This window comes from Halichoerus grypus, chromosome 6 (genome assembly GCF_964656455.1).
Source record: "Halichoerus grypus chromosome 6, mHalGry1.hap1.1, whole genome shotgun sequence".
Classification (NCBI taxonomy): Eukaryota; Metazoa; Chordata; class Mammalia; order Carnivora; family Phocidae; genus Halichoerus; species Halichoerus grypus.
Window position 1 is genome coordinate 74,712,187 of NC_135717.1, and position 12,567 is coordinate 74,724,753.

Sequence of the window (12,567 nt, forward strand, 5' to 3'; positions counted from 1 at the left end):
AATAGAGAAAGCTGTATGAATTTTCTTAATCAATAGGCTTATGACAGAATGTCATACAAAGTTCTATACCCAAATAAGATGTGAGAAGAGTGGAATATTATCTTTCCTCAAAGTGGTAGAGAGAAATGGTGAAGCATCTTGGATAGTCTCTCCCAGTCTTAGACTACAAAATAATGTGGAAAAGTAGAAATGTCTCCTGTGAGCATACAATAGGGGTGGGCTGAAAAAGAGCCAAAGTTGAGAATGTTGAAGTCAGAAACAAGGAGTATTATTGCAGTGCAAGACTGGATTGATGACTGAGAACCAGATGGGACAATGCACATCTCAGTGGGATCAGGTAGTGGACTGTTGGGACCCTGTAACAAATTTTCACAATGTAATAAATGCTTTGAGCACTGTCATGCTAGCTAATGTTGAGAATCCATATATATTGTTACCAAGATCCTGGGTCTCTCTCTCTCTCCACATTGTTTGCCAGTTGTCACAACTTCTTACACCTGTGATTTTGCCTTCTTGTATTTTTTAGGATAGGTGTAATATTACAGCAAATATATCCAAAATGTAAAATAGCTTAAGCACAATAGAAGTTTATTTCTCACTAATATTGATATTCCAAGGTGGTTCCAAGGTGGTTCCTTGCCAACTTGCCGCGAAGTTGGCAAGGCTCTGTTTCACATAGTTTTTTAGGAACCCAGGCTAATGGAGGCCCTGCCATCTTGAATATATGCATATGATGTTTTCCTTGAATGTATGCATATGAAAAGGAAACAGCATGAAGTAATCCATAGGTGTTTTTTATGGGCCAGATATAATAAAATTTAACGTGTATTCCAGTGGCTGGAGCTCAATTAACATGACTGTCCAGGGAAGCTAACTCAAGGGATGCTATGCAACTGATTTGGTGAACACCTACCAGAGCCAGATAGTTGTATCTGCAGGGCCATATTAAACTTGGATTTAAGATATTCTGGAATCTCACATTCAGTAAGTTTAGGGGAAGGGAGTGCTAAAATGGGATTTTTAAGATAAGAACTAAGTGATAAAGTAGCAGCAAAGGACTGTGGCTAGTAACTGAATCATTCATTGCAGACTGTTTGATTGCCCCTTGTCCCTTTAAGCCAATCTTCACATCTACATTCCCTAAAATCCCTAATCACAGAAAAGGATCACAATAGAAAATTTTAAAGAGGGAGAGAGAGAGAGAAAGATCATGATGACACTTCCCAAGGCTCCTTCCTGTTTATTCTGACTTTCTCTTCTGTTGACCCTTTTCCATCTGATTCTAAAACTTTGTTCCACAGTCCTTTGGGTTTGTATTAGTCAGTTCAGGCTGCCATAACAAGGTATCACAAACTGAGTAACTGAAACAACAGAAATGTATTTTCTCAGAGATCTGGAAGCTGGAAGTCTGAGATCAGTGTGCCAGTATAGTCAGTTTCTGGTGAGAGTTCTCTTCCTGGTTTGAAGATGGCCACATTCTCACTGAATCCTCATATGACTTTCGTCAGTACATGAACATGGAGAGAAAAAGAGATCTCCCTTTCTTTCTTTCCTTGAAGGCTAAGAGTTCTATCAGATTAGAGGCCCACCCTTATGATCTCATTTAACCTTTAGTACTTCTTTTTTTTTTTTTACTGACTGTATTTTTTATTATTATTATTTTGTTTTTATTGAGGTATAATTGACATAACATGATATTAGATTTAGGTGTACAATGTAATGATTCAATATACTTGTATATATTATAAAATAATCACCACAATAAGTCCAGTTAATATCCATCATCATACATAGTTTTTTGGTGTGATGAGAACTTTCAAGATCCACCCTCCTAGCTATTTTCAAGTATGCAATACAATATTATTAAATATAATCATCATGCCATATATTACAATCCCATAACTTAATTTTGTAAGTGGAAATTTATAACTTAACCCCTGAATTACTCTTAAAGTAACCTTAATTAATCCCCCTAACCTTAGTTACTCCTTAAAGACTCTGTCTCCAAATACAGACACACTGGGAATTAAGGCTTTGACATATAAATTTGGGGGAAACACAATTCAGTCCATAGCAGGGCTTAAGTTTAGTACTTGGGCATCATCACATCTTTTCCTAAGGTCTCTTTACCTGGCTCACCTCTCTGGATCTTCATGCAAGGAATGATTTATTACACTTAGCAGAAGGTCCTAACACTAGTTCCATTCAGCTGAGACCTGGTTTCCTCTTCATTCTTCTTTTAATAAGATGCAATTCAGGAAAAGGGAATGTAAAAAAGACCCATTAACAACTAGAGTTAATAATCAGGAATTACAAGTATGGTGATACTGAGATACAGATTTATTTCAAGAAGGCCTGTCTCATCTAAATGATGGCTTTAGCCAATGGCTGGGTGTACAGTTCTGGACCCCTAATTAGAGAAAATTCTAGGCAAATGTTAGGACCCTAATGAAATGGCCAGAATTTCAGATTAGGTCATTTTTACTGGGAAATTCATGGGATGTAGACCAGAAGTTCCTAGATAAAATTAAAGGGGGTGGGGGTGGGGGGGGCTATGGCCTGCTGGGCTCTTGAAGCCCCAGCTAGTCTCTAGCAATTACCAGGAGTAGGTAAGTGAACTACTCCTAGTCATTGACTATTAATTGAGTGAAGCTCTCAATCCAATGCCAGTTTCATTTTCATTGTCTTAGAAATTGAATAGACTTAAAGTATGTTTTCAATACAGTTGACTCTTTAACAATGTGGGACTTAGGGCATTTACATTTCACACAATTAAAAAAATCAATGAAAAAAAACCTATGAATAACTTTGACTCTCCAAAAACTTCACTACTGATGGTCTATTGTTGACTGGAAACCTTACCAATAACGTAACAGTTGATTAACACATATCTTGTATGTCATATATACTGTATTGTTATAATAAAGTAAGCTAGAGAAAAGAAAATGTTATTAAGAGAATGAGAAAATACATTTATAGCTCCATACTGTATTCATCCAGAAAACAAAAAAAAATCTGCTTTTAAGTGGACTAGCACAGTTCAAATCCTTGTTGTTCAAGGGTCTACTGTATTTCTAAATGGATGGGTTAAGGGCCTCAAGACCTGAAATAATTATATTTGATACTCTAACTTCCAGGGCTGTTGCTTCCCCAGGTACGGTGGGATCTGAACTAAAGGGTGGTATTTCTTTAACAGTGGGAACTCTCCATCTGCCACTCAGCTCTCTTTTAATGTTGAGGTTTTCCTTTATTAAAAACAAAAACAAAAAAAAACACTTAGCTTCTTGTGTGTTAAACCAGGGGACATTTAAAGGAAACCATCCTCTGATGTATCAGAAATACTTCTTAACCTAAAATCTCTGGTGTAGGCAAAGAATATGTGTTCTGACTAATCCCTGCTTTCCTGGGTCAAATTCCCCCCAGGTAGTTGAGATGCTTTTTTTCTTGGGTCTGGAGTATACACTCTTGTTTACTGATAAATTAATTCAGTAAATATTTACTGAGAACCCATGATGTGATTAGGGATACAGCAATGTAGAAAAAAAAAATCCCTACATTCGTGGATGTTTTCACACTCTCTGGCATAGGACTACTGACATGCATGGTACACTAGATAGTGGAAAGGAGAAATAATAAGACAGGAAATAGGGATAGCAAGTGGCAGGAGAAGACATTTGAGATTTTGATAAGACCACCAAGCATTCTCTCAGGGCAACAAGTAGGCCAATGTCACATGAAATGTAGAATATTGCCATCTTAAGTCAGAGAGGTAATGAAGGCCCAGATGTCATGGAGGACCCTATACGCTTTCCTAAGAGTAAAATAATAGATGATAGATAGATGATGATAGATAGATAGATAGATGATAGATAGATAGATAGATAATGATAGATAGATGATGATAGATAGATGATAGATAGATAGATAGATAGATAGATAGATAGATAGATAGATGATGATAGATAGATGATAGATGGATAGATAGATAGATAGATAGATAGATAGATAGATAGATGATAGATAGATGATAGATGGATAGATAGATAGATAGATAGATAGATGATAGATAGATAGATAGATAGATAGATAGATAGATAGATAGATAGATGATAGATAGGTAGATGATAGATTTCTGCCCTGACATGGGGATCCTAAAACCCTTGTTTCCTAAATTTTCTGAAGTGATAAGAGCACTAGGTGCATCTTATGTTCTAATATTTGGTCTTTAACCCTGGTTCCTGACAAAGAACTTTTAAATCCCTTGGAATTTCCTGGGTGACAATACTGTCTTTTGTTCTAAGCAAGTGATTCTGGGTGGGCTCCTGGATGACTCCTGGATGGGGACTGGTGAAAGACCAAGAAAGAGTTAAAAGCCAGGAATATTCATTCTTACCCTCCATTCTCCAGAGAGGGGAGAGAGGCTGGCAACAAAATTATTTTGATCATACCCACTTAATGAAGCCTCCATACAAATCCTAATAGCATAGGATTTGGAGAGCTTCCAAATTATAAACACATCCTGTTATCAGGAGGATGATGCATCTCAACTCCTTTCAGACCATTTATCTTTTCTTCTAGCTGTTTAGCCACATCTTTTATCATATCCTTTATTATACAATAAACTGGTAAACCTAAGTGTTTCCCTGAGTTATCTGAGCTGTTCCAGCAAATAATTGAATCCAAGGTGGGAGAGGCCATTGTAACCTCTTATTTGTAGCCAAGTCAGACAGAAGTTGTGGGTAACCTGCAGACCTATTATTTAGTATTGGCATCTGAAGTGGGGGGCAGTCTCATGAGAATGAGTCCTTAACTTATGGGCTCTGCACTAACACTGGTTAATGTCAGAGTTAAATTGGATCATAGGGCACTTGGCTGGGGTTACAAAGAATTGTTTTGTGGGGGAAAAACCTCCATAAACTTAGTGTCAGAAATGTTGTGCTTGATAAGTTCTTTATAGATTTTGCTTACTAACCCTTTATCAGATATATCATTTGCAAATACCTTCTCCCATTCCAAAGATTGCCTTTTAGTTTTTTGTTTCCTTTGCTGTGCAGAAGCTTTTTATCTGGATGAAGTCCCAATGGTTCATTTTTGGTTTTGTTTCCCTTGCCTCCAGAGACGTGTCTAGCCAGAAGCTGCTACTGCTGAGGTCAAAAAGGTTATTGCCTGTGTTCCTTTCTAGGATTTTGAAGGTTTCCTGTCTCACATTTAGGTCTTTCATCCATTTTGAATTTATTTTTGTTATGGTGTAAGCAAATGGTCCAATTTCACTCTTTTGCACATTGTTGTCCAGTTTTCCCAATACCATTTTTTGAAGAGACTGTCTTTTATCCATCAGATATTCTTTGTGCTTTGTTAAAGATTAGTTGACCACATAGTTGCGGGTCCATTTCTGGGTTTTCTATTCTGTTCCCTTGATCTATGTGTCTATTTTTGAGTTAGTACCATACTGTAATGATAACTACAGCTTTGTAATATAACTTGAAGTCCAGAACTGTTGTATTCCTCCAGTTTTGCTGTTCTTCTTCAAGATTGCTTTGTCTATTTGGGGTCTTTTGTGGTTCCATACGAATTTTAGGATTATTTGTTCTACCTCTATGAAAAATGTTGGTGTTATTTTGATAAGAATTGCATTAAATGTGTAGATTGCCTTGGATAGCATAGACATTTTAACAATATTTATTCTTCCAGTCCATGAACATGGAATGTTTTTCCATTGCTTTGTATCATCTTCAATTTCTTGCATAAGTGTTTTATAATTTTCAGAGTACAGATCTTTTACCTCTTTGGTTAGGTTTATTCTTAGATATCTTATGGCTTTTGGTACAATTGTAAATGGGATCAATTCCTTGATAAATCTCTTTCTTCTGTTTCATTATTGGTGTACAGAAATGTAACAGATTTCTGTACATTGATTTTATATCCTGCGACTCTGTTAATTCCTGTATCAACTCTAGCAGTTTTGGGGTGGAGTCTTTTGCATTTTCTACATAGAGGATCATGTCATCTGCGAAGAGTGAAAGTTTGACTTCTTCCTTGCTGACTTGGATGCCTTTTATTTATTTTTTGTTGTCTGATTGCTGAGGCTAGGACTTCCAGTACTATGTTGAACAACAGTGGTGAGAGTGGACATCCCTGTCATGTTCCTGACCGTAGAGGAAAAGCTCTCAGTTTTTCCCCATTGAAGATGATATTAGCTGTGGGTCTTTTGTATATGGCCTTTATGATGCTGAGATATGTTCCCTTTATCCCTACTTTCTTGAGGGTTTTTTACTGAGAACGGATGCTGTACTTCATCAAATGCTTTTTCTGCATCTATTGAGAGGATTTTATCCTTTCTTTTATTAATGTGGTATATCATGTTGATTGATTTATGAATATTGAACCACTCTTGCAACCCGGGACTAAATCCTACTTGATCATGGTGAATAATTCTTTTAGTGTACACTTGGATTTGACTTGCTAGAATTTTGTTGAGAATTTTTGCATCTATGTTCATCAGGGATACTGGCCTATAGTTCTCTTTTTTAATGGGGTCTTTGTCTGGTTTTGGAATCAAGGTAATGCTGGCCTTACTGAATGAGTTTGGAAGTTTTCCTTCTACCTCTATTTTTTGGAATAATTTGATAAAAATAAGTATTAACTCTTCTTTAAATGTTCACCTATGAAGCCATCTGGTCCTGGACTCTTGTTTGTTGGGAGACTTTTTATTACAAATTCAATTTCATTGATGATTATCAGTCTGTTCAAGTTTTCTATTTCTTCCTGTTTCAGTTTTGGTAATTTATATGCTTCTAGGAATTTATCCATTTCTTCCAGATTGCCCAATTTGTTGGCATATAATTTTTCATAATATTCTCTTTGATTGTATTCCTGTAGTGATCTGTCCACTCCCATTTGTGATTTTATTTATTTAGGTCCTTTCCCTTTTCTTTTTGATAAGTCTGGGTAGGGGTTTATCAATTTTATTAATTTTTTCAAAGAACAAGCTCCTAATGTCATTGATTTATTCTACTGGGATTTGTTTGTTTGTTTGTTTCTATATCATTTATTTCTGCTCTAATGTTTATTATTTCCCTTCTTCTGCTGGCTTTAGGCTTCATTTGTTCTTTTTCTAGCTCCTTCAGATGTAAGGTTATGCTGCATATTTGAGATTTTTCTTGCTTCTTGAGGTAGGCCTGTATTGCTATATACTTCCCTCTTATGACTGTTTTTGCTGCATCCCAAAGGTTTTGGACCATCGTGTTTTCAGTTTCTTTTGTTTCCATGTATTTTTTAAATTTCTTCTTTAATTTCCTTTCATTCTTTAGTAGGATGTTCTTTAACCTCCATGTATTTGTGGCCTCTCCAAATTTTTTCTTGTGGATGACATCAAGTTTTATAGTGTTGTGGTCTAAAAACATGCATGTTATGATCTCAATCTTTTTATACTTGTTGAGGTCTGATTTGTGACCCAGTATGTGATCTATTCTGGACATTGTTCCATGTGCATTAGAAAAGAATTTGTATTCTGCTGCTTTAGTATTAAGTGTTCTGAATATATCTACAAAGTCCAGTTTTTCATTGAAAGCCATTGTTTGAGTGTGGTAATAATTTGAAAGTAAAGAAGAGAAACACACAGGGGAGTGTAGGTTTGTTTTTGTTTTTTTTCCCCCTACTTAATACCACTGGAAGGTTTCTGGTTGTTTATCCCCCACGTGATTTTTCTTACAGTGGTAAAATACACATAACAAAATTTAGCATTTTATCAATATTAAAATGTACAGCTAGGTGGCATTTAGTAAATTTCCCATGCTTGGCAACCATCACCACTATCATTTTTCAGAATTTTTTAAATAGACTATTTTTTTTTACAGCAGTTTTAAGTTCATGGTAAAATTGAGAAATAGTTAGAGATATCCCATACACCCCCTACCCCACATCACATACACACAGCCTCCTCCATTATCAACTTCCTCCACCAGAGTGGTACATTTGTTGTAATTGATGAACCTATACTGACACAACATCACCCATAGTTCATTGTTTATATTAGGTTTCACTGTTGATGTTATACATTATATGGATTTGAACAAATTTATAGTAACATATATCTACTATTAAAGTATCATACAGAATAGTTTTACTCCTTTAAAAATCCTCTGGGTTTCAACTATTCATCTCATCTTTCCCTCTAGCCCCTGGCCATCACTGATCTTTTCACTGTTTCTAAAGTTTTGTCTTTTCTGGAATATCATATATTGGAATCATACAGTATGCAGCCTTTTCAGATTGGCCTTTTTCACTTAGTAATACGCATCACAGTTTCCTTCATGTCTATCAATCATTTCTTTTTAGCACTGAATAGTATTCCATTATCTGAATATATCACAATTCATTTGTCCTGTTGGACTTTTTTGTTTTTTTGTTTTTGTTTTCAACAGAGGAATAACATGATCTATCTCTTGTTTTAACAGAACAGAAGTGATTCTGTTGCTACACTCAGTACAGACAAGAGGGCAAAGGCAAATGCTAGGACATAAACTGCACAATCCAGACAGGAGATGGTGGTGGATTGGGCCAGAGTGGTAGTTGTGGGGGTAATATAAATGGTAATATTCTTGATTTTTTAGGATAAAGCCAACATGATTTGATGATGAATTAAAACTAAGATGTAAGTGAAACCATTCAATTGAATTTTTGTCCCTAAGTAAATGTTACTGCTTTCTCCAAGGTAGTATAGGGGTTTCTTATAGCAGAAACTGTTGGTCTTTTATCTTTCCTTCTCATCACAAGAATCTATACCTTTGTATACAAGGTGAACATATTCTTTAGGTTCTATCCAAGACCTTTGCTAAAATTCATCTATATCCCATTATCTGAAATTTTAATATTTACTACATGAATTGTATTAATGCATACCCATATATGAGTGGGAAAGAATGAAGAAAGAAAGAGTAATACATTGTAGGGTAAAATTTGTTTGGGTTAGTGGCATAGTACTACATTGGATTTATCATGGACTGATCCAACCTGGTCCTCTCCTTCGGTACTTCATTCTTCTAGGCTGGAAAGGTCATTGAACAAGAGTGTGAATTCAAGTCAGCAGTGCGAAGGGTGGGCACACTTTTAAAAATCAGTGTTAATTAGCTGTTAATTTTCCTACATTATTAATTCAAGAAATTAAACTTGATATAGTTGTTTCATTGATCTTCTTCATATTTTTGGAAGTGGATTAGAATGCTCTCAACCAACTCTGAGAGAAGTGACTTATTTTTTTTAAAGAGGGAAATCATGGAATACAGAATGTCACTACTGGAGGGAATCTTCTGGCTCATCTAGTGTAAACTCTTCTCTTACAAGTTTAAGCAATCTGCTATGAGCTGAGCCAGGCTTTCTGACTCTGACTCTGGTAACTTCCCAATGTTAGAAAGAATAAGCAAGCTCAGATGGAGCCCTGAGCAGTAGGAAATGAAAAAAAAAGCCCAGATCATTTTTTCCATCTTAAAAAAATAAATAAATAAATGTACTACCACATTCTGGCTTCCATAACAGAACTCCCTTATGCCATTAATGTGGGCAGTCATATATAATGTATTACTGTTACGAGACAAGAGGCCTTTAAAACTAAATGAACTGCAGTCTTTGTTAAAATGCATGTCTCTGTGATAATCAGTGTTCATTAAAAATGTAACTAAATAAAACAATGAATTACAATTTCTTTCTTCTTCCAGAACACACAGAAGAGTAAAATTCAAATAAATTTTGTTTAGAATATATCATGAGACGTTAATTTTATTGCATTTTACTTACAAATAAAAGCAGGGTGGATCCTAGCTACTTTTTACTACAAGATTTTTTAAATTACATTTTTAAACTATGTAATCCAAAAGGTTTTGTGGGAGAAGTAAGCAGACACAAACTGATGTTCATTTCCTCTCATTTTTCATGTGTTTTCTTTGGTTAATCAAATACTCTAAAACCATAAAATGCTTCATGTGATGGGAAAACTCTCTGAAAGGCATCCATATTGCTTTTATTCACCAACAGATTTATAGTAGTGACTTCTGGGTTTATAAATTCTACCTCAACCCAAAATCACTTGTCAGACTATAATTTGATTGCAAAATGAAACATCACAAAAGCAAATTGATAGGAAATGTTTTTACTCAGCAAACATGAATTCCAAAGGTGGTGGACATGAATAACCAATTCTTTTAACCCTTTTTACCTCTAAATATTTCCATAGGAAGTGACTTGGTCAGGGGATGGCCATTTTGCATCGCATAATTTTCTTAAGTACTGAGACATTGAAACCCCTATTATTGTAATGGGTAAACAAAATGCAGTGACTTGTCAAAATAATTTTATTTTAATCAAGTAGCATCATGTTGTATTTACTAGTTATAAGAGTCTAATTTGTACATCATACTGAGAATAACTGCTGTCACAAGAGGTTTTTTTCTGCCACAGAGCATCTCTGAAAATGGAATCATGATCATAGGTGCAATCAAATGTAGATTTGACCTTTAATAATAAAATCTTTACCCACAGAAATATCATATATAACATCCTTTAGAAGCAAAGCTCTATTCGGCAAGTTAGCTTGGCTATGTTCTACAAGGTTACAGGCTTACAAGGTATTTAAGATGTTTATTTAGGTATGTGACTGAGAAAATCTCTGAGACACTGGATTTATTAAAGTAAATTCTTTGGTTATACCATAGGCATCTTCTAGTACTATGCCACTGAAATCCAAGTCAGCTGGAGTTTTTGTGTCCTTGTCACCTATAAAACTGAACTTACAGGACTTAAAATAGTCTCTTTCTTAGATGAACAGGATTGGGGGGGTCTTCATCTTGTCTCATTTAATAACCATGTGTAAATTCACTCATTTAGAAGCATTTATTGAGAATTTTCTAAGAGCCAGTTGTTGTGATAAGCCTGGTAACACAAATATATTTCAGCCTTGTAACAGGAGAGGGAGGAAAGAAGGAAGGGAAACAGAGAGAAAATTAAAGAAAGAGAGAGAATGCTCTCCCATAACACAGAGATGAGAAAATCAATGTCCTGGAAAGTATCTTTGTTGATTCTACTTATTTTTACAAGTGTTAATGAAGTAACAGGGAAAACAATAAGTAATTTCAATTCATTTATTTAATAAAGACAATAAGATATTTTTAAAAGGAAACCAGGATAATCAGGTATATATCTGCCTATATATATATATATATATATATATATATGTCACTTCTTCATGTTTTATATATTTTAATTCAACTTTAAGTTTTCCAAATAATATATAAGTTTAGACTGATTTTTTTGTATTCTTAAAGAAAGCTAGTAAAACAATTATATAATGGTGATGATGACAGCATTTATCATGTGCTGGCCAGTAGGCTAACCACTCTTCTACATTTTTTCAGTTTATTCTCACTGAACCCTTATGTGTAGATAGTATATTCTTCAAATTATATGGACGAGAAAAGTGAGAAGGTTATTGACTTGGGAGAGCTAGAACAAAACCCTTAATCTGCTTGATGCCAAAACCATGCTGGTAATCACTGCACCATAACATCCTTCCATTGTTGTGTAACACTCTATCTGCAAAGATATTGAGTCCACAGAAACTATTTAAGTCTCAGTGGCCTAGAATTCCAGATTTTAGAACCAGCAATGACCTTATGCTTCATTTAACCTGATCTATTCCAGTTACTACACCTATACTCACTTGCTCAAACTAGAAACTTAATATCCCTACACTCATTTTGCTCCCCTCCATCTAATCTGTCACCAATCTTGCTAATTTGACCTACAGCATATTTTCCAATCTGTTTATATTTCTTTATCTTCATGTCCATTGCCTTGATCAAAGGTAACACTGTGATCTCTAATCTGAATACTCTAATAGCCATTTAACTTTCTCTTCAGTTCTTCTCCTCACTCTCCCTAACTCTGGCGCTCTGAGTGTGGTTTCTGAACTAAAATCAATGCCAGAAGCTTGAAGAAATGCAGAATCTCAAGCCTCATTTCAAGCATATGAACCTAGAATCTGTATTTTCAAATCTCCAGTTGATAAATCTACACAATACAGTACAGTGACTTTAAAATTTTTCTCTGGCAGTTTGCTAGAGGTGGGGTTCTAATGGATGGTGAAGGGGATCACAACCCCTAGATTTATTGACATTAGTTAAGAATAAGCCATTCTGAGAAACACCAAGTGCACAGTACTACCAGAAGCTTTAGAGCCTGGAGACTCAATTTAACTCTTCTATTCAAAGTAGCATTTATTTCCTATGATACCATTTTTTTGAGCCACCCACATTTCCCAAGGGGAATCTAGCCAGGCCCTATATATAGCTCTATTCTTAATTAATATTTCCTTCATGAGCTTTGTTTCATTTTTGTTGTTGTTGTTGTTTTATCATCACTATCAAAGTGTGGGGTCTCATTGTCTGGGCAACTGGTTGTGGTATTTTCACAATTTTCAAGACACAAGAATTTCACTGGCTTCCCTTTATCCTCACTATTGACAAAATGAATATCACTCTACAATTTTGACAACTCTCTGATTTATCTGTCTCTGTA